Source organism: Balaenoptera physalus (genome assembly GCF_965194825.1).
Source record: "Balaenoptera physalus genome assembly, chromosome: 7".
In the NCBI taxonomy this organism is placed as follows: domain Eukaryota; kingdom Metazoa; phylum Chordata; class Mammalia; order Artiodactyla; family Balaenopteridae; genus Balaenoptera; species Balaenoptera physalus.
In genome coordinates this window covers 120,385,713-120,404,012 of record NC_138886.1, presented here as the reverse complement: position 1 = coordinate 120,404,012, position 18,300 = coordinate 120,385,713, and the positions used below count along the sequence as shown (strand labels likewise).

Genomic DNA, 18,300 nt, shown 5'->3' with positions numbered 1-18,300 from the left:
GAAATAGCTTGAAACTTTTAAATCATTTTTTTCTTCAGTTACCTTTGATAGTTAAAAGATAAGTAATACACACAGAAAACTCGTTTCTAACCAAGTAACCTCTTAGGAGCATTTTTGTAAGAGAGATTAGTGTGGTAATACTTGCCATGAAGGCAAAGTGGATACAGATGAGGGCTGTAAAGGGGCTCTGGGCAACGGGGAGTCATTACAGGTTTCAGTGCAGTTCTCTGAAGTGTGTGTGTGTGTGTGTGTGTGTGTGGTTTGTGGAGAAATCCATGTGGCAATGTGAAAGAAGCACCTGGGCAGGGATTGGAAGGGTCTGGAAGCAGAGACACCCATTAGCAATCTGAAATAGTGTAGACAGAGGGGGTAAGTGCGTGAACTACAGTACTGACAAAGGAAAGAGAGAATAAAAATATAAGTTGAGTTATTTCCCAGGTGGATCTGATGAAAGATTTAGTCATTCATTGACCAAAAATTCAGTCGTTAATTTAATAAACACACTCCATTTTCAAAGCATTGTTCTTTGAGGATTAGAAAGATGCGGATTGCTTTTGAGGGGCTTACAGTCCAGTAGGGAAATCAGACATCATACTATACTAGTTAGGGATCTCCAGAGAATCTATATCTATCTATCAGCTATCTATCTATCTATCTACCCATTTATTTTAAGGAATTGACTCACATGATTCTGGGGGCTGGCAAGTCTGAAGTCTGCAGGACAGGCCAATAGCTGGGAGACCCAGGAAAACCTGATGTTGCATCTTGAGTCGGGAGACCTCAGTCTTTTCTCTTAAGGCCTTCCTTCAACTGATTGGATGAGGCCCACATTCATTATGGAGGGTAATCTGCTTTACTTGAAGTCTGTTGATCTAAATGTTAATCTCATCTAAAAATACCTTTGCAGCAATATCTTGACTGCTGTTTGACCTAACACTGGGTACCATGGCCTAGACAAGCTTACATAGAAAATTAACCGTCACACATAAAAATAGTTGAGAGAAACGTGTGTATGTGTGTAAGAAATTGTATTTGAGATGAGCTTTGAAGGAAGAGATGAGTATGAATATTTGAAATGGAAGGCACAGCATGAAAATAAGGATGGAAATGAGAAAAAAGCAGGGTGCATGTAGAAAATTATTGTTTCCTTTGATTGGCATGAAGGGAGCGAGGAAGGGATCGATGGAAATTGAACTTGAATGAGGGATCCTGGTATCCCATGAAGGCCAAAAAGAGGAGTTTGACTTCATTCTGCAGGAAGGGGAAATCCAGCCAAGTTTTTTGCTCAGAGGATTGTTTTCTTGGAATTAGTATTGAGTTCAATCTGACAGCAAGCCCTGGGTCAGGGCATCGTGGGGTTGTGTGGCTTCCATGGGGCAACTGCCCTGCCTTCTTGTTGTGTGACCACCCAGAATACGATTCACTTGGAAGACGGTCGTGAACAAGACCAAAAGTATCATTTAGGGTTTCAAGATAATCCAAGATCATTATTGTTGGAACACTGCATGCAATCGTTTCATAAAAAGATATCACCTGTTTCAAGAAGGGGGCGTAAATGAAAAAAAGAACCTATGGGTGGGATGTAGCTCTTCAAAAATGATTAAATTGGGAAATAAACTCTATTGTCCTCCTGAGTTCTTTCTTTAAATTCTTGGTGAACTGGTTGAAAAAATTTATGTAACACTGGTTTCATGCCTGACTGAGAATGGCAGATACATCATTCTCCATGATTTACTCTTTTGTACTAATGATTCTTTACTTAAAAAAGCTTTATAGTTGCTGATTAACTGATATGAGTTAAGGCCTTTGGTTAATTGTAACCCTCTCAGTTCAAAGGTTTCTTGTATTGCTTAAGCCACATGTAGAGTTTCTCTCTTTGTGTTTTTGGTTAATTTCTTGTTTTTAAGGACATTGAGTTGTGTTCTGTTTTCTATTACGTTGAGTCATGGATTAACCTAAAGAAACACAGACGTTTGATTATGCTTTTTTGGAGCAAAATATGCACAGGCTTTGGGGGAAGTGTGGATGTGTATTATTAGGGTCTTTGTGGTAAGGGCTTTGCCCCTTCCATCCACTCACAGCTCTTTCTCTATAGGACCATGTAAGAGAGACGTTCCATCTAGCTAACTTGCTGTTTTGTTTTTTTTTTTAAGATAATAAGTAGGTTATATTAAACCATTTTCTAAGAATCTAAGTCTTAGATCCCCCCCAGCAGGCTGCCTGGGACCACAGTGTTAAGAATGTGAACTTTGGAGCCAGGCGGCCCGGGTTAGAACCTGGCTCTGTTACCAGTTGTGTTTCCTCCATGAGCCGCTTAACCATTTGGCCCCCATTTCCACATCTGCAAAAGTGAGGGTAGTAATACTGAAACCGTGCACCTCAGATTGGGGCTGGAACCCACGTGCCAGGACTCAAACCCAGACGAAACCCATGGTCTTCCAACTGAGATCACACACCTGGTTTCAGGACCTAATGAAGCTCAGGTTCTTGATGTCCTATCACAGAAAGAATTCAGTGAGAGACAAAGTGATAGGTAAGCAGTGGATTTATTTAGAGAGAAACACACCCCACAGACAGAGTGTGGGCCATCTCAGAAGGTGAGAAAGTCACCAGGGCATGAGGTTGTCAGTTTTCATACGGGTGGGTAATTTCATAGGCTAATGAGTGGGAGAAGTATTCCGGGGTTGTCAGTTTTTATACGGGTGGGTAATTTCATAGGCTAATGAGTGGGAAGAATATTCCAGCTATCTGGGGGGAGGGTGGGGATTTCCAGGAATTGGGCCACCACCCTCTTTTTGACCCTTGTGGTCACCCTTGGAACTGTCATGGCGCCTGTGGGTGTGTCATTTAGCTGATGTGTTACAGTGAGCCTATACTGAGGCTCAAGGTCTAGTGGAAGTTGACTTGTCCGCCATCTTGGACCCATTTGGTTCTAATCAGTTTATGTCATGTCTTTGGGTTATGTCATTCTTTCAAAGGTTGTGCCCTGCCCCCTTCCCTCCTGTTTCATTATAACATCATCACTGTTGTGAGGACTGGATGATTTAATGATATGCAAAGTGTTTAAAGCAATGCCTGACACATGGTACACACTTGTAAGTGTTAGCTCTTATCATCTTAGATGAGAACTGGGCAGATGCATCACGTTGTTCAGAAGAATCTTGTACCATGAACAAATCTCGGATGACTGTCTTTGGCTGCATATATGGAATTTTACTTCTCTGGAACAATCACTACTCCTAAGCAAAGCTGTCAGTGTTAGTTCATTTTTAAATGATGGAAGAGGATGAGATTCCCCCGGGTGGGTCAGCTATCACCGGCACAATGACTCAGCTGGGTAGGGAGATGCAGGGGCAGTTAGGATTTTTCCCTGGCTGGAGTGGAGACTTTCTTTCTGTGTACATAAATATCCTTACAAACATATTGATCTTTAAAACCGATGCAATGATATTTACTTGTTGATAAGTAACATCACTTTTGCAAACATCTGCTGGCTTTTACGGCCAGACTGATTTATAACTTATCAGGGATATTGTACAGCATGCATTATACAAGTTCTGTAAGTCTGGTAATATAATCAGAACACATATGACAGCTTGCCTTCTCGTCATGCTGATATTCTAGGACATCGTAGGTGCCATGATAGGCAGAATGGGCAGTAGTTATGTTTCATGAGGAAAATTCTAGTTTTAAAAGTGACTAATAAAAATTTAAATCTCAGTCAGCATAATTACTTCTCCTGTGTCTTATAGAACAAAGGGGAGGAAACAACTCTAGCTCCTACCCCTTAGAGCCAGAATGGATACAGAACAACAAAGGAGACATCCTATTTAATTGGATTCTTTTTATATACCCTTTTGGTATTTCACGAATCCCATTTTGTTTTTACTGGCATCTTATCTGCTCTGTTTATGTGCCCCATAGCTAGTGATTTTTTTTTTTTTAAACATTCTCACTAACTCTGTTTCTTTTCCTCAAAGCCCTTAAGTAACTGCCGGATCCTCTTTCCACTGTTATCCCCTACAGATGATTTCTTAGTTTATTTCCTCTTCTGATCAAAACGCCTTTGCCTGGGTGACTCTGAATTAGTCACATCTAATCTTGATGATTCCCTGAATGACATTTCCACGAAGTTACCAGCAGGCAGTGCTGTTTGGTTTAAAACATTAAAATGTGAAGCTTGTTTTGACAGCAAGATTCTTCCCTGGGAGGTGCTAAGAAGTGTCTAAGTCTGACTGATGAATCGTGATGAGAATCACAGGACTTAACAATAGTAATAAAACCTTGTGATAAAGCACCTTGTTTTTCCACCATTTGAATATCATTGTGAGTGAGATCATCTCCCTCGAGAGCAGAGTGTAATATCGTGACTGTATCTCTTTAATGTGGTCCACACACTTGTGGGTCCTTATTTTCCAGCGGATATTTGAGTGCTTACTTGATGTGTAGCATTCCAGTGTCATGAGTGGGTCCTTCTTCTTTGTTTAATTGTATTTTTTTATTGAAGTATAGTTGATTTCCGATGTTGTGTTCGTTTCAGGTATACAGCAAAATGATTCAGCTATACATATACACACGTATATATATATATACACACACAAAAAGAATATATATATATATTCTTTTGCAGATTCTTTTCCCTTATAGGTTATTGCAAGATATTAACCTATAAGGTAGTAGTTGTAGTTCCCTGTGCTGTACAGTAGTTCCTTATTGGTTATCTGTTCTGTACATAGTAGTGTGTATATGTTCACGTGCGTGGGTTCTTCTGTTTTTTTAATTTATGAAACATTTTCTCTTCGTGACTCAGAGAACACTTTTGTCTCATCCTCATAGCAATTTAAAAAGGTAAGATCTTCAACAACGAAGGAAAACATGGGAACCCACTGCTCATCCAGGAACACACATGCGGTCCCTGTGTCTAATCCAGCGGCAGGCACTGCAGGGAGGTGGGACGTGGATGAATCAGTACCCGACTTCGCAGCCCGCGTCTTAGAGAAGGGATGGGGAGAGAGAGAAGAGATGAGCTCACATTTACTGAGCGAAGCGCAAGGCCCCTCACAGATGTCCTCTTTTAATCGTGACAACAGTACTGCAATATACCTGCTGTTACCTCTATTTTATACGGAGGAGACTGGGTCTCAGAGTGGTCGAGTAGCATCCCCAGGGTCTCGGGGCCAGAGTGAGTAGAAGCAGTGATTTCAACTCAGGTCTGTCTTTCCAGTCCATGCTCTGTCTGTCCCCTGCATGGGCCACTCACAGGCAGAAGGAAAAAAAGCACGAGGGCAGTGAATGATTATGGGAGTTCATGGTCATGTGTCTTCGTGGGCCAGGAAGTCATTACAAAAAGAGTACTCGAAAGGGCTTCCCTGGTGGCGCAGTGGTTGAGAATCTGCCTGCCAATGCAGGGGACACGGGTTCGAGCCCTGGTCTGGGAAGATCCCACATGCCGCGGAGCAACTGGGCCCGTGAGCCACAACTACTGAGCCTGTGCGTCTGGAGCCTGTGCTCCGCAACAAGAGAGGTCGCGATAGTGAGAGGCCCACGCACCGCGATGAAGAGTGGCCCCCGCTCGCCGCAACTAGAGAAAGCCCTCGCACAGAAACGAAGACCCAGCACAGCCAAAAATAAATAAATAAATTTATAAAAAAAAAAAAAAAAAGAGTACTCGGAAAACTAAAGGTGAAGCTGATAATGTATCAAAATGGAGATCAAACATTCTCCTTGAGATGGTGAAATAGACTGAAAAAAGTGGAAAAACATTCGTGCTTGATTAGAACATCTCAGACTCTGCTGGATTTCTATTTCTCCACAGCTCGCCTCTTCCAATGGGCTCCCTCTAATATCAACAGGTCTTCAGATGCGAGCACACAGAATTACATGGAAATTCCCCACGCAGTACAGCTACTTCAGTATTTAGATTTTTACAGCAAAGATTCTTTCCCGTGATCCTTTTTACAGGCATGACTTTTGGGAGAATACCAATCATGAAATAGAAACTACATTTTAAAATGAAAATGCATTGATACCTCCTGTAGAATCTCATCCTAGGATGACATGGCAATCTAAAACAGGAGTCAAAACACACAAAATACATAAAAATTCATCTACCCCCAGTTTACTTGTCTTTCGCCTTCTGCTTCCATTATTAATCTGAGAAAACCGTGTGTGTGTGTCTCCCTGAGTTTGTGTGTTGAATTCTTCACTATCTGAGAAAAAGTTATTATTCTTGAGAGTATTTTAAGTTTGATATTGTAGAACAGTGGTCCCCAACCTTTTTGGCACCAGGGACCGGTTTCGTGGAAGACAGTTTTTCCACGGACCGGGGGGAGGTGTGTGTGGGGTGGGTAGTTCAGGCGGTAATGCGAGCGATGGGAAGCGGCAGATGAAGCCTCGCTCACTCGCTGGCCGCTCACCTCTTGCTACGCAGCCCGGTTCCTAACAGGCTGTGGACCGGTACCGGTCTGTGGCCCGGGGGTTGGGGACCCCTGTTGTAGAAGATGTACCAGTTATATGGAAAAAAGAGGCACTAGTTCCAGGAGGTTGGAGCTGGTGTCAGCTGGGCTTAGGCTCCTACGTGAAGTTTTGACCCCTGGGACACTTGAGTAGCTGATGATTCCAGGCTCCGCCATCTGAAAGTCGTTTCCATAGGGCAAACCCAAGATCCTGTTCTGACACAGGGGCTGGCCTGTTTTTATAAGTAGAGTTTTCCTGGGACACGGCCACACTCATTTGTTGACATACTGTCCCTGGCCGCTCTTATGCTACAGTGGAGATTGTGACTCTGTGGTCTGGAAAGTAAAAAATGTTTACTGCCCGACCTTCAAGAAAAAGCTTCCTGGCCCCCGTTGGGAGCATCCAGCCTTCATCTATATTTACCCGGACTCAATCCTAAAATGCGTTGTATTGCACTAGAGCTTTGCAAAACCAATATTGCATTAATGATGCTTTAGTCATATTTTGAAATAAGTCAAAGTCCTTTGGATATAGAAGACTAGGAACGGAATAGTCATACTTTCTGGACTTCCTCTTGCCCCGAATTTGCATCCATAGGCTTCCAAATTGCATTCTCTTTCACAGAAACTCAATTGGTCTCAGTTTTTAAATCTGAAATCTTCAAAGAGGATGCGGTACACAAAAAAGGTGATACCTGGCAACGTGGAATGGGATCAAAATTTAGTCTGTGGTTTTTAAATTAATACTCTGTGGACTCTTCATGTTTCTTTCCTCCTTGTTTCATTGTGTAGCCTTCAGACGTGCGTCATTCACTGTAACTCATCGTATTACATTTCTGTTTGGCAATTTCCTGAAGTTAGCACTCCCATAACCATTATTTGCAAGCTGTGAAAAATAACAATCCTGTTGTGAAAATGGTTGAGAATTTCAATAAGCTCAAGTGTTGACTTCTTGGCACTAGAATAACAGCTGTTTCCTAGGGTAATGTAAAAGAAAAGGAACACCACCAATTCTTTTAGATTTCTAGGTAATAGAAGCCCACAGAAAATCAACAGATTTGTTGTATATGAACAGAGGAAACTTCGGCAAAATCATTTTTAAATTCCCCATATCTTTAAGTTTTCTTAAAGCCATTTCATGATACAGTTGCTCAAAAGACATTTTTCAAAGCTGGATAAGTTTTTTTTGTCTAGTGATATCAGTATTAATGTGATAGGAACAGCACAGAGAGGTCTGGAGTCTGTTTTAAGATGAAACTTCATATGCCAGCAGGAAAGAAGCCACCAACAATCTGGAGAATTTAATGAGAACAACCTCCCAGTTTTAACTACAGCATTACAAATGTGCAGATATAATAATTACATTACCTTGATGTACGTTTCCACAAGGACTCCATAAAATAAATTCAAAGGCCAGCAGATGGCTATCACTAATAGTATCATTTCTCCCTGGGAACAATACAGTTGCTGCATATATTTTTGTAAAAAACAGGTGAATGACACCATCCCAAGACAGTATAACATTTAAATATTTTCTTCATGTCTTGTTTAAAAGACTTTTCCTTATGGTTTTTCGTCAGAGGGTTAGAGAAAAGTAAACCTATGAAGATACTAGATTAGCTTGTTTAATTTCAGTATCTCTAGACTTCTCTAGATGGCAGTCAAGCCACAGGGTGTTTTAGGCTGCTCTTGTGGAAAGCGAGAGGAAGAACACAGCAGGGTTTTTTGTTTGTCACAGTCGTCAAATAGCGGTGTTGAGCGTCTTAAAGTCTGGAAACTGACATAACTGACATATGAGAGTATGAATACAGCAAAAGATGCTCGTCTTAAGGCTGCACATTGAAACAGGAAAGAAAGATACTCAAGGGGAATAAGACCCCTGGACTAATCTGATCCAGTTATCACATATTTTTGTGTGTGCATGGCATCCTCTTTGAAGATCTCAGATTTAAAAACTGAGGCCAGTTGAGCTTCTGTGGGAGAGAATGAACATTTGGAAGCCTGTGAATGCAAATTTAGAGCAAGAGAAAAATCCAGAAAGCATGACTATTCCATACCTAGTCTCCAACATCCAAAGAACTTTGACTTATTTTAAAATCTGATTACAGCAAAGTGTCATTAATGCAACATAGGTTTTGGAAAGCTCTAGTGAAAGACGACATATTTTTTGCATTGAGTCCGGGTGAACTTAGATGAAGTCTGTACTTGGTGCTCCTTAATAGCGAAAGTAATCAGTGTTTTAGGACAAGAATCTTTAACTTGCGCATTTTAAATGACTGTTTGATTGTGTTCCTGAGGAAAATTGATCGTGTGACATGTATTCAACATGCAACAAATATTTTTTGACTGTTTATTCCGCATCAAACACTCTGCTTAGTGCCAGGTATTCAGATGGGCGTGAGTCCCTATCCCAATGGCCCCGTGAATGTACACTCTACTAGGACAGATAAAGCCAGAGTGAAGTGGGGACCCTTGTTTTTTGTCTCTTGCTTCCAGTATAGGATGGAGAAGAGTTAAGAAGACACAGATTTCCCATCAAGGTCTTTGTCCAGGACTGGGATTTAATAAAATAATAATGAAAACATCAACAAAACCACATTCATTTATTGTATATCTAAATAGCCTACTTGTTTTAAATACTTTATCTATGTGCATTACATGAACCCAGCAAGGTGGGTATTAGTACCTTTATTTATAGATAATGAAACTTAGAGAAGGAAGATGTCTTTCCCAGGGGCCACAGCAGAGCCCGATTCCAGCTGGAGTTCCTGTGTCTCCAAGGCTTAGGCTCTTCCCACCGCACCCAGCTGCCCACATTCTGAGCTGCCCTGTGTGTGCATTTCTTCCGTCTGAGTTGGACTCTTCCACACAGAGGAGTAGGGGACAGTGTACATGGCCTTTCCCGGGTCCATCTGTGTTTGGAAGACTCTGGGGAGCTCGGTGCCGATCCTCCAGGGCTTACTGTCTGATGATATGCTGTCAGGAACGGTAAGGGAGATGTTTCGGCATCAAGAATATTTTTCTTATCCCTTAACAGGTGCTATGGTGACTCCTATTCCTCTGGTCCTGATGCAGCATGAAACGTGGCACAAAGGAAAGAGGAAACGTGGCACAAAGGAAAGAGGAAACGTGGCCTTTTGCGCTCGGTGTCTGAAAGTGAGTGTACCGCTGTGGGGACAGTGGCTGGGGAGGTAGGGTAGGATCCCTGCCATCTCTGTGACCATCAGACAGGATTACCTGCTCAGCAGCAGCCCCTTACTAAGGCCCCCGATCACACCCAGGGCTCCATGTGAGCGAGGTGCTGGGAACAGACATTTTCCTGAGGGCGTGTGTGTTAAGTTTCCCAGGGCTACTGTAACAAAGCACCACAAACTGGGGGGCTTCAAACCCCAGAAGTGTATTGTCTCCCGGTTCTGGAGGCTGGAAGTCTGAAATCAAAGTGCTGGCAGGACCACAATCCCCCGAAAGCTGCACGAGAGCCCTTCCTTGCCTCTTTCCGGCTCTGGAGGACCTCCAGAGTCCAGTCAGCAGTCCCCGGCGCTGGCTTGCACCTGCCTAACTGCAGGCCTGCCCCCGTCTTCACGTGGTTCTCTCCCCGGGTCTTTGTCTTCTCCGGGGGACCAGTTACATTGGGTTAGCGGCCCCCCTAGTCCGGGATGACCTCAACGAAGTACACCTGTGATCACTCAGTTTCCAAACAAGGTCATATTCTGAGGTACTGGGGGCTTGGAACTTCAGCATGACCCTTTTTAGGGAAAGACAATTTCACCCCATGACAACACAACATAAGGCAAAGAGCAGATTCTAGTACTAACTCTGTCACTAATTAGCTATGTAACTAGCATCTACATCTCCCTGGACCCTGGTTTCCTCATCTATAAAGGGTAGGAGTTGGAAAAGTTGACCTCTAAGGTCTTATTCTATTAGCCTGAGAGCGGGAGGTCCTTGGCCTCTGGTCACGTACCTCTGGTCCCCGGACATTTCTGTCAGGACAGGGTATGTGGCTCAACCAGGCTAGACACCGTGCAGCTCCCTTCCTGCCCCCGACCCTGGTTTCCTTCTTTAGTCTGTTGTTAAGCTTTGAGAATCCTCAGAATCTGAGATTTTATTTATTTTACTTCTGTGCTGAGCTGTCTGCTGTGATGCAACAAAGAAAAAGGTATAAGGGAGGAACGAGAGATATATAAACCAGATACCATAGAACTAAAGGGACAAACAGAGAGAATGACCAGAGCTCCAATAGGTTAACCGTGATAGGCTGCAAGTCTCCTGCTGGCTGAAGGGGCCGAGCAAAATTATTGTCTTGGTACTAATCGCAGACTTGTCATGCGACCACACTTTTCCAGTGGATTATTTCATTCTATTGAAACAGGTGTGTTTATGATCTATCATCCAAAAGGAGGTTCAGAGCTAATGAATTCATAGATAAAGTTGCCGGTGGCCTTAATTGCATGTAGACCATTTCCTTTAGAAATGCCATCGTTCAGTGCATTCCAGCTGCCCATCGTGACCATCCCGCCACTCCTCCCACCTGTGACGATTACTTGGATGAGATGCTGGGCCTCTCTCCTCTCTCTAAATAACTGCAGTGTTATGCCTGTGAGCTCAAGGGTGATAGCATGTGAGGTCTCACAAAACCATCAACACTGTCACTCAACATACAGATGGCCAATAGGCACATGACAGGATGCTCAACATTGCTAATTATTAGAGAAAATCAAATCAAAACTACAATGAGGTACCACCTCAAATGAGTCAGAATGGCCATCATCAAAAAGTCTAGAAATAATAAATACTGGAGAGGGTGTGGAGAAAAGGGAACCCTCCTACACTGTTGGTGGGAATGTAAATTGGTACAGCCACTATGGAGAACAGTATGGAGGTTCTTTAGAAAACTAAAAATAGAATTACCGTGTGATCCTGCAATCCCACTCCTGGGCATATATCTGGAGAAAACTCTAATTCAAAAAATACATGCACCCCAGTATTCGTAGCAGCACTATTTACAATAGCCAAGACATGGAAGCAACCTAAATGCCCATCAACAGATGAGTGGATAAAGCAGATGTGGTACATATATACAATGGAATACTACTCAGCCATAAAAAAGAATAAAATAAGGCCATTTGCAGCAACATGGATGGACCTAGAGATTATCATACTAAGTGAAGCAAGTCAGAGAAAGATAAATATCGTAGGATATTACTCATATGTAGAATCTGAAAAAAATGATACAAAGGAACTTGTTTATAAAACAGAAATAGACTCACAGAAATAGAAAACAAACTTATGGTTACCAAAGGGGAAAGGGGGGGAGGGATAAATTAGGAGCATGGGATTAACAGATACAAACAACTATACATAAAATAGGTGAGCAGCAAGGATAGCACAGGGGACGATATTCAATATCTTGTAATAACCTATAATGGAAAATAATCTGAAAAAAGTATATAACTGAATCGCTTTGCTCTACACCTGAAACTAACACAATATTGTAAATCAACTCTACCTCAATAAAAAATACGATTTTACAAATTTTAAAGAACATTTTATAAAAGCAACTATCCATCATCTTTGTAAAAAACAGCTTTACTGAGATCTATTTCATGTACCATGAACGTCACCCACTTAAAGTGTGTAATCCAGTGGTTTTTAGTGCATTCACAGTATGGCATATTAGTATTCACAGTATATATCACAGTATATTCACACTGGGCAAATATCACACAGTCTGATTTCAGAGCATTTTATTAACTCTCAAACTAGCAGTCACTCCTGATTTCTCCCCCTGTTTCCCCCTCCCACCCTTGACAACCACGGATCTACTTTCTGTCTCTACAGATTTTCATATTCTGGACATTACATGAAAATGGAAGCATACCATATGTGGTCTGTCACTGGCTTCTTTCATTGATCAGAATGATTTAAAGGTTTATCATGTTGTAGCATGTACCAGTTATTTAATATCTTTTTGTTGCTGAATAATATTGCATGGAGTGGATGCGTCACATTTTATTTATCCATTCACCAGTTGATGAACACGTGGGTGGTTTTCACTTTTTAGCTGTTACGAACGGTGCTGTTGTGGACATTAGGAGTAGTTTTTTTCTGTGGACGAATGTTTTAATTTCTCTTGGGTTTATATGCAGGAGTGGAATTCTGCGTCTACGGAAGCTCTATGTTAAATGGGCGGAGAAACTGTCAAACTATTTTCCAAAGTGGCCGTGCCATTTTACAAATCTGCCAGCAATGTATGAAGGCTCCAATTTCTCCTAATCCTTGTGTATGCTTCTTATTTTTTGTCCTTTTGGTGGTAGCCATGCTAGTGGATGTGAGGTAGCATCTCATTGTGGTTTTCGCTGGCGTTTCCCTTATGATTAGTGAGGTTGAGCACTTTTTTCATCTGCTTATTGACCATTTGGAAGAGGATCTATTCAGATCCTTTACCCATTTTTAAATTGGGTTGTTTGTCTTTTTGTTATTGACTTGTAAGTATTCTTTATATTTTCTGAACATAAATCCCTTATCAGATACCTGTTTTGCAAATATTTTCTGCCATTCTGTGGGCTGTCTTTTCACTTTCTTGATGGTATTGTTTGCAGCACAAAAGTTTTTAATTTTGATGAAGTCTGATTTATCTATTTTTCTCTTGTCACTTGTGCTTTGCCCGAGAAACCAAGAAACCATTGTCTAAGTCCAGGTCACAAAGATTTGCTCCTATGTTTTCTTCCAAGAGTTTTATAGACCTGTCTCTTACATTGCTACCTAGGGTCCATTTTGAGTTAATTTTTGTGTCTGATGAGAGGTAGGAATCCATTTTCAGTCCTTTACATGTGGATGTCCAGTTGTCTCACTACAATTTGTTGCAAAGGCTGCTCTTTCCCCATTGAACTGTTTCAGCACCCTTGTCAAAATTCAACTGACACGGTTGCTTTTTAATTTTTATATATTACCTTGAGATTCTTTTTTTATATTCAAACTGTTTCAATAATTATGCACATATATTTTGCATTATGGTTTTTAATTTAACACAACATAAACATTTTCCAGATTTCTACAGAGGATTTCAATGTTTACACTCCTTCATGTGGAGGTATGGTATTTTACCAAACCATTTCAATATATTTGGACACTTCCATTGCCACATTAACTTGGAAAGAAAATAAATGGAATTTTTACTGAGTTTGGAATAAAGATTTTGATTATCAGCACCTTTTGACTTAAACATACAGGGAATAATATTTTCTTTCACCAAGGGAATTGCAGAAATGGAGGAATTTCTGAAGAACCTGGCAAAAGAAAGAATGAGAGGTAAAAACCCGCCAAATCCAGAGAGCATGAAGCAAACATTCAACAATACCAGTCAGGTAAGGACTCTTGCTCGCTCTCTCTCCTCCACCACTTCCTCTCCTCAAAATAACTGGAAGACGCCGCTGCCAAAGTCAGTAGGCTAAGGTAAAAATTGGTGGGAAACCCATTTTGATTGCTACATAGAATTAGAAAATCTGGTTTAAAATAGAATCATGATTGGAGTTTTAATTGGTAGGATGGTACTTAAGGTTGATCCAAAAGTCATGAGAATTCCTAAGTTTTCATTCCAGGTAAATGAGAGGAGAGGAAATTATATAAATTCACTTTAACCAGGTTGAGACTTATACAGTTAACATTTCCTTTTGTCTCAAGGGATGGGAAGGGAAAGCATCATATGAAATTATAGAGAAGTAATAGGATCTAAACTTAAGCAAGTAAAATTATCAGGATTTTCTGTCCTTTTGTGTCGAGCAAGTTACCTGGACCAATCTTTAGCAAAAATAAAATGAGAACTAATCGATTAGGCAGTGAAGCATCTACAGGTTATTCAGGAAAGAACTTCATCTGTAAGTCCTTTGGGAACAAAACCATTTTACCATGGCTATGAACTAATAAGGAAATGAGGTATCAAAGGGAAAGATGGACAAAGAACAAGGGCTGAGCAGAACATACAAGGAAGTTGCATGGAGGGCTGGAAAGAAAGTAGGCAGGATGGAAGGTCAAGAAAATGAAGTAAAACTAAAGGTCATTTGCATTGAAAATTCTGAGTTCTGATTTTTTAAAATGTTTTTCTTCTGGCAAGTTTTTGTGTTTTTTTTTTTTTTTAACTATAAGGAGTTGTTAAGAGCTTTATTGGTAAGCAACACAAAGGGCAGAAATTGTACAGGAGCACAAAAGTTTTATCTTAGAATTACGTTTCAGTGTATAATTTTATAGACTGTCCAAAAGTTCTGAGTGATATGCGACCTTCTTAAGTCTCTTTAAACGTGTGTTATGTTTATCTCTTGCTCTAAAACAAGTTATCCCTGAATTCCATGATTTAGAACCACTATTTCATTTTGTTCATGATTTTGTGGGTCAGGAATTCTGGAAGGGCCAGGCTGGGTGATTCATCTCTGATCAATATGGCAGCAGCTGGGGCTGTAGGGTACACTCAAAGATGGTTTCTCCATTCATGTCTGGGGTCTTGGGGCTTCTTGGCCTCTCTCTCTATACAGCATCTCATCCTCTCCGGCCTTCTGCATGTGGCCTGAGCATCTCATGGGCAGTGGTCTCAGGGGTCCAGAGCCCCCGTGCACAAGTTGCTTGTCCAAGCTGACCTGGGAGCTGGAGGCCCACTGTCCTCAGCGTCCCGGTGGTGAAAGCAGCCCTCGTTCAGTTTAGATTCAAGGGGAGGGGAGCTAGGACCCACTTCCCCATGGAAAGAGGATCAAAGGCTTTGCAGCTTTCTTTAATCCTCCGCACCGTGGTTCTTAGCTGTTTTAGTTTCTGGGGTCTTCTGAGAATCTGATGAAGGTTATAGAAAATGCACTCTCACCTCATTTTATATGCAGTTTTGGTGGAATCACTTACCCTGAAGACTTGAGTGTCTAAAATGAAGCTGCTTGATGAATGGAACTGGAGAAATAGTGTGCTAGTCATTCCCTTGATGTCAGAGCCACTGGTCTGCTCACTAAATCCCATCTCCTTAGCCCTTTTCTTTCCTCCTTAAGCACTCTCGATTCTTCCTCCCCTACCCTTAACCTTCTCCTCTGTCCCCTAGAGGTCTGCCTTTGGAAGGATCTTGGTTGTAGTTCGGAGGTTATAATTTCACAAGGTTCATTTCTCTCAGGGTAGCAATAAACCTGTGAAGTATGACTGGGTCAGTATTTCTCCAAATGAGTTCTTCTGTCCATAATTTATACCCAGCAGCAGACTCTGTGTGACCCGAAAGACAAGAAGGAAATAATCTCCCGGGACAGTATTTTAATAGCCAGATGTCATTGCCACTAACGAACTTTTAGGCTGGACACAAGGATAACCTTGACAACTGACTTCCTACTCCTGCCTGAACTGTCCACCTGGATTTTGTTTTTTATCAGCCGTGGTCAATACAAAGGTTGTTTCTCAGTTTCGTTCTGTAAACATACAACAGCTGCGTCCCACAGGAACTGAAAGTAGGCGTCCCCAGCTTGGGAACTTTTTTCGGAAACGATAAAAAGCTCCTTCAGCTTTGTCTTTTGATGAGGATGTTTTGCAGCCCGCTCAAATGCCTTGTAATGTAATCTCAAGACACAGCTGTTGTTTCAGAGAGTTCATTCCTGTCAGCAGCAATTAAAAAGTGCTTTGTTTTCCAAACATGCTTTCAGGCCCCCTTGAAGATCTTGGCAAACAATGACTCCTGCAGCTTGAGGAAAGGGATCTTTATTGAGTGCGGCAGAAAGGGTGTGCCCGGTTCGCTTTCAGTCTTGCCCCATCATTTACAGCAGTTACACCTGTGCATCTGGACCATGAGGTTTTCAATGTAGAAAATCCACAGTCATCACTTTGCCACTTTGAGGTGTGGTCTCTTGTCACGACGAGTTAAAATATGCTTCTGAGATGGGATGAAGCTCAAACCACACTCTTGGAATCACTGTTACCCCGTTTCTTTATTTTTTTTAATTTTGCACATCAAAATGATGCATCCTTGGGACTTGAGCCTAAGAGTCTGAGTTTGCCTCTCTCTCGGATGAGGTGTGTAATACAGGACAGCAGCTCAAGGGCTCCCTGTGAAGGCTCCGTGCTTTGGGCTATGGGGACCTGGACCAAGAAGAATTGAAGGACAGAAGCGTGATGTGATGTCAGAGCTGAGAGGCAGGTTCTTCTGTCGGTGCCGTGACCCTCTCTCAAGAGTGAAAGAAAAAAAAAAAAAAAAGAGTGAAAGAGAAGATCAGAGAAAGTGTGCACAGCGCTGTTCTGTGTCCATTTAACTCTTCCCCCCGCCCCGTGGAGGGGGGCCTCCTATGTATTAGGTGAATGCCTGCCATGAATATTTACAAATATTAGTGACATTAGTATGCATGTGTATCTTTCAGATTGTCTACATATACTTTTTCTCATTTTAATTGTGTCTGGGTGTTTGGTGATTAGAGAGCTCATTAAATAACAAAACTTTTCTGTTGTTGTTTGGTTTCTAGACCTCTTTTCTTCTGTTGGGGAAGGGAATAGAGGTGGGGCTGGGGTGGGTGGGTGAGGGGAAACTCAGGAAACTGCTCATTTATAATAAGCTAAAAGCCAAATTGTTGCACAGCCCAGGGAAGTGTTTTCCCCTCGCTTTTTAAATAATCAGAATGAGCTGCTGGCATCTCTAATGAAATACTCGTTTATCTACTTAACAATGAGCTTTATATTCTTGCAAATATCAACAAAACAAGACAAAAAACCAAACAGTTCAGGCCCCATAGTCTGGGGAACACAAAAAGGTAAAATAGGACAGAATATTTCCAACTCAAGTTTCATAAATCGACAGATTCTATAAATTCTGATGACATTACTGTAAGGGTGTCAGGCATATATTAGAGTAGATTTTTAAAAGTGAAGGTTTGAATGCCTTGCAAGCCGGTTGGTACACACACATCCTGGCTCTGTCAGAGCCAGATGATTTACGTGGCTCAAACTTCCCTTGGCTGGAAAGCTGCCCCAGCACAGGGGCACCCCCTCTCACAATGTTGGGGGATCCCAGGAAATACAGCCTGAGCAATGCAAGGCTGCCATCCTCTCTGTATCACACAACATCTTTCTTATTCTGCTTTTGTGAAAGTCAACACCCACAGAATCCTAGGTGGTAGAGTTGGACTTGATCTCAAGTCACTAGTGAAATCAATCTTCCTTTCTATAGAAGGAGGAAGCAGCAGACACAGAGATTAAGTGATTGCCCAGGGCATACTCTGCTTAGTGACAAAGCTGGGATCTGAACCCAGGTCTTTGGACTAAGTCGATCTTGAATATTAAATCAGAATATTTGACATGAGTGTTCCAGGTGCTATAGACTGAATGCTTGTGTTTCCCTAATTTTCCTATGTTGAAACCTAACCCACAGGGTGCTGCTGTTAGGAGGTGGGGCCTTGGGAAGGTGATGTCACCCTTGTAATAGAGACCCCAGCCAGCTCTCTCACCCCTCCGCCCAGAGAGAAGACGGCCGTCTACGAACCAGGAAGCGGGTTCTCACCAGACACTGAATCTGCCTGCGCCTTGATCTTGGACTTCCAGCCTCCAGAACTGTGAGAAGTAAATGTCTGTTGTTTAAGCCACCCCATCTGTGGTAGATGGTTATAGCAGACCGAGCAGACTAAGACGCTAGGTTTTTTTTTTTTTTTACGGTTTTATTGAGATATATTTTACATACCATAAAATACACCCCTTTAAAGTGTACGGTTATGTGCTTTTTAACATATTCAGAGTGCAATCATCACCACATTTTAGAACATTTTAGCACTACAAAAAGGAAATCTGTCCCCATTAGCAGTTGCTACCCAATCACCCCCAGCTGGCCCCAGCCGCCCCCCTAAGCAAC

At 41.9% G+C, this 18,300-nt stretch overlaps 1 long non-coding RNA gene across 3 annotated transcripts in view; it reads left to right on the top strand.

Annotated features, from left to right (window-relative positions):
* The first annotated feature begins 9,556 nt into the window (after positions 1–9,556).
* Positions 9,557–18,300, top strand: part of LOC309664102 — a 308,253-nt gene continuing 299,509 nt past the window's right edge. For 2 of the 3 annotated variants that reach the window (XR_014265609.1, XR_014265610.1), the window contains exons 1-2: positions 9,622–13,822; positions 17,827–18,007. This is a non-coding gene — a long non-coding RNA (uncharacterized lncRNA). The other variant, XR_014265608.1, reaches the window with a different exon arrangement.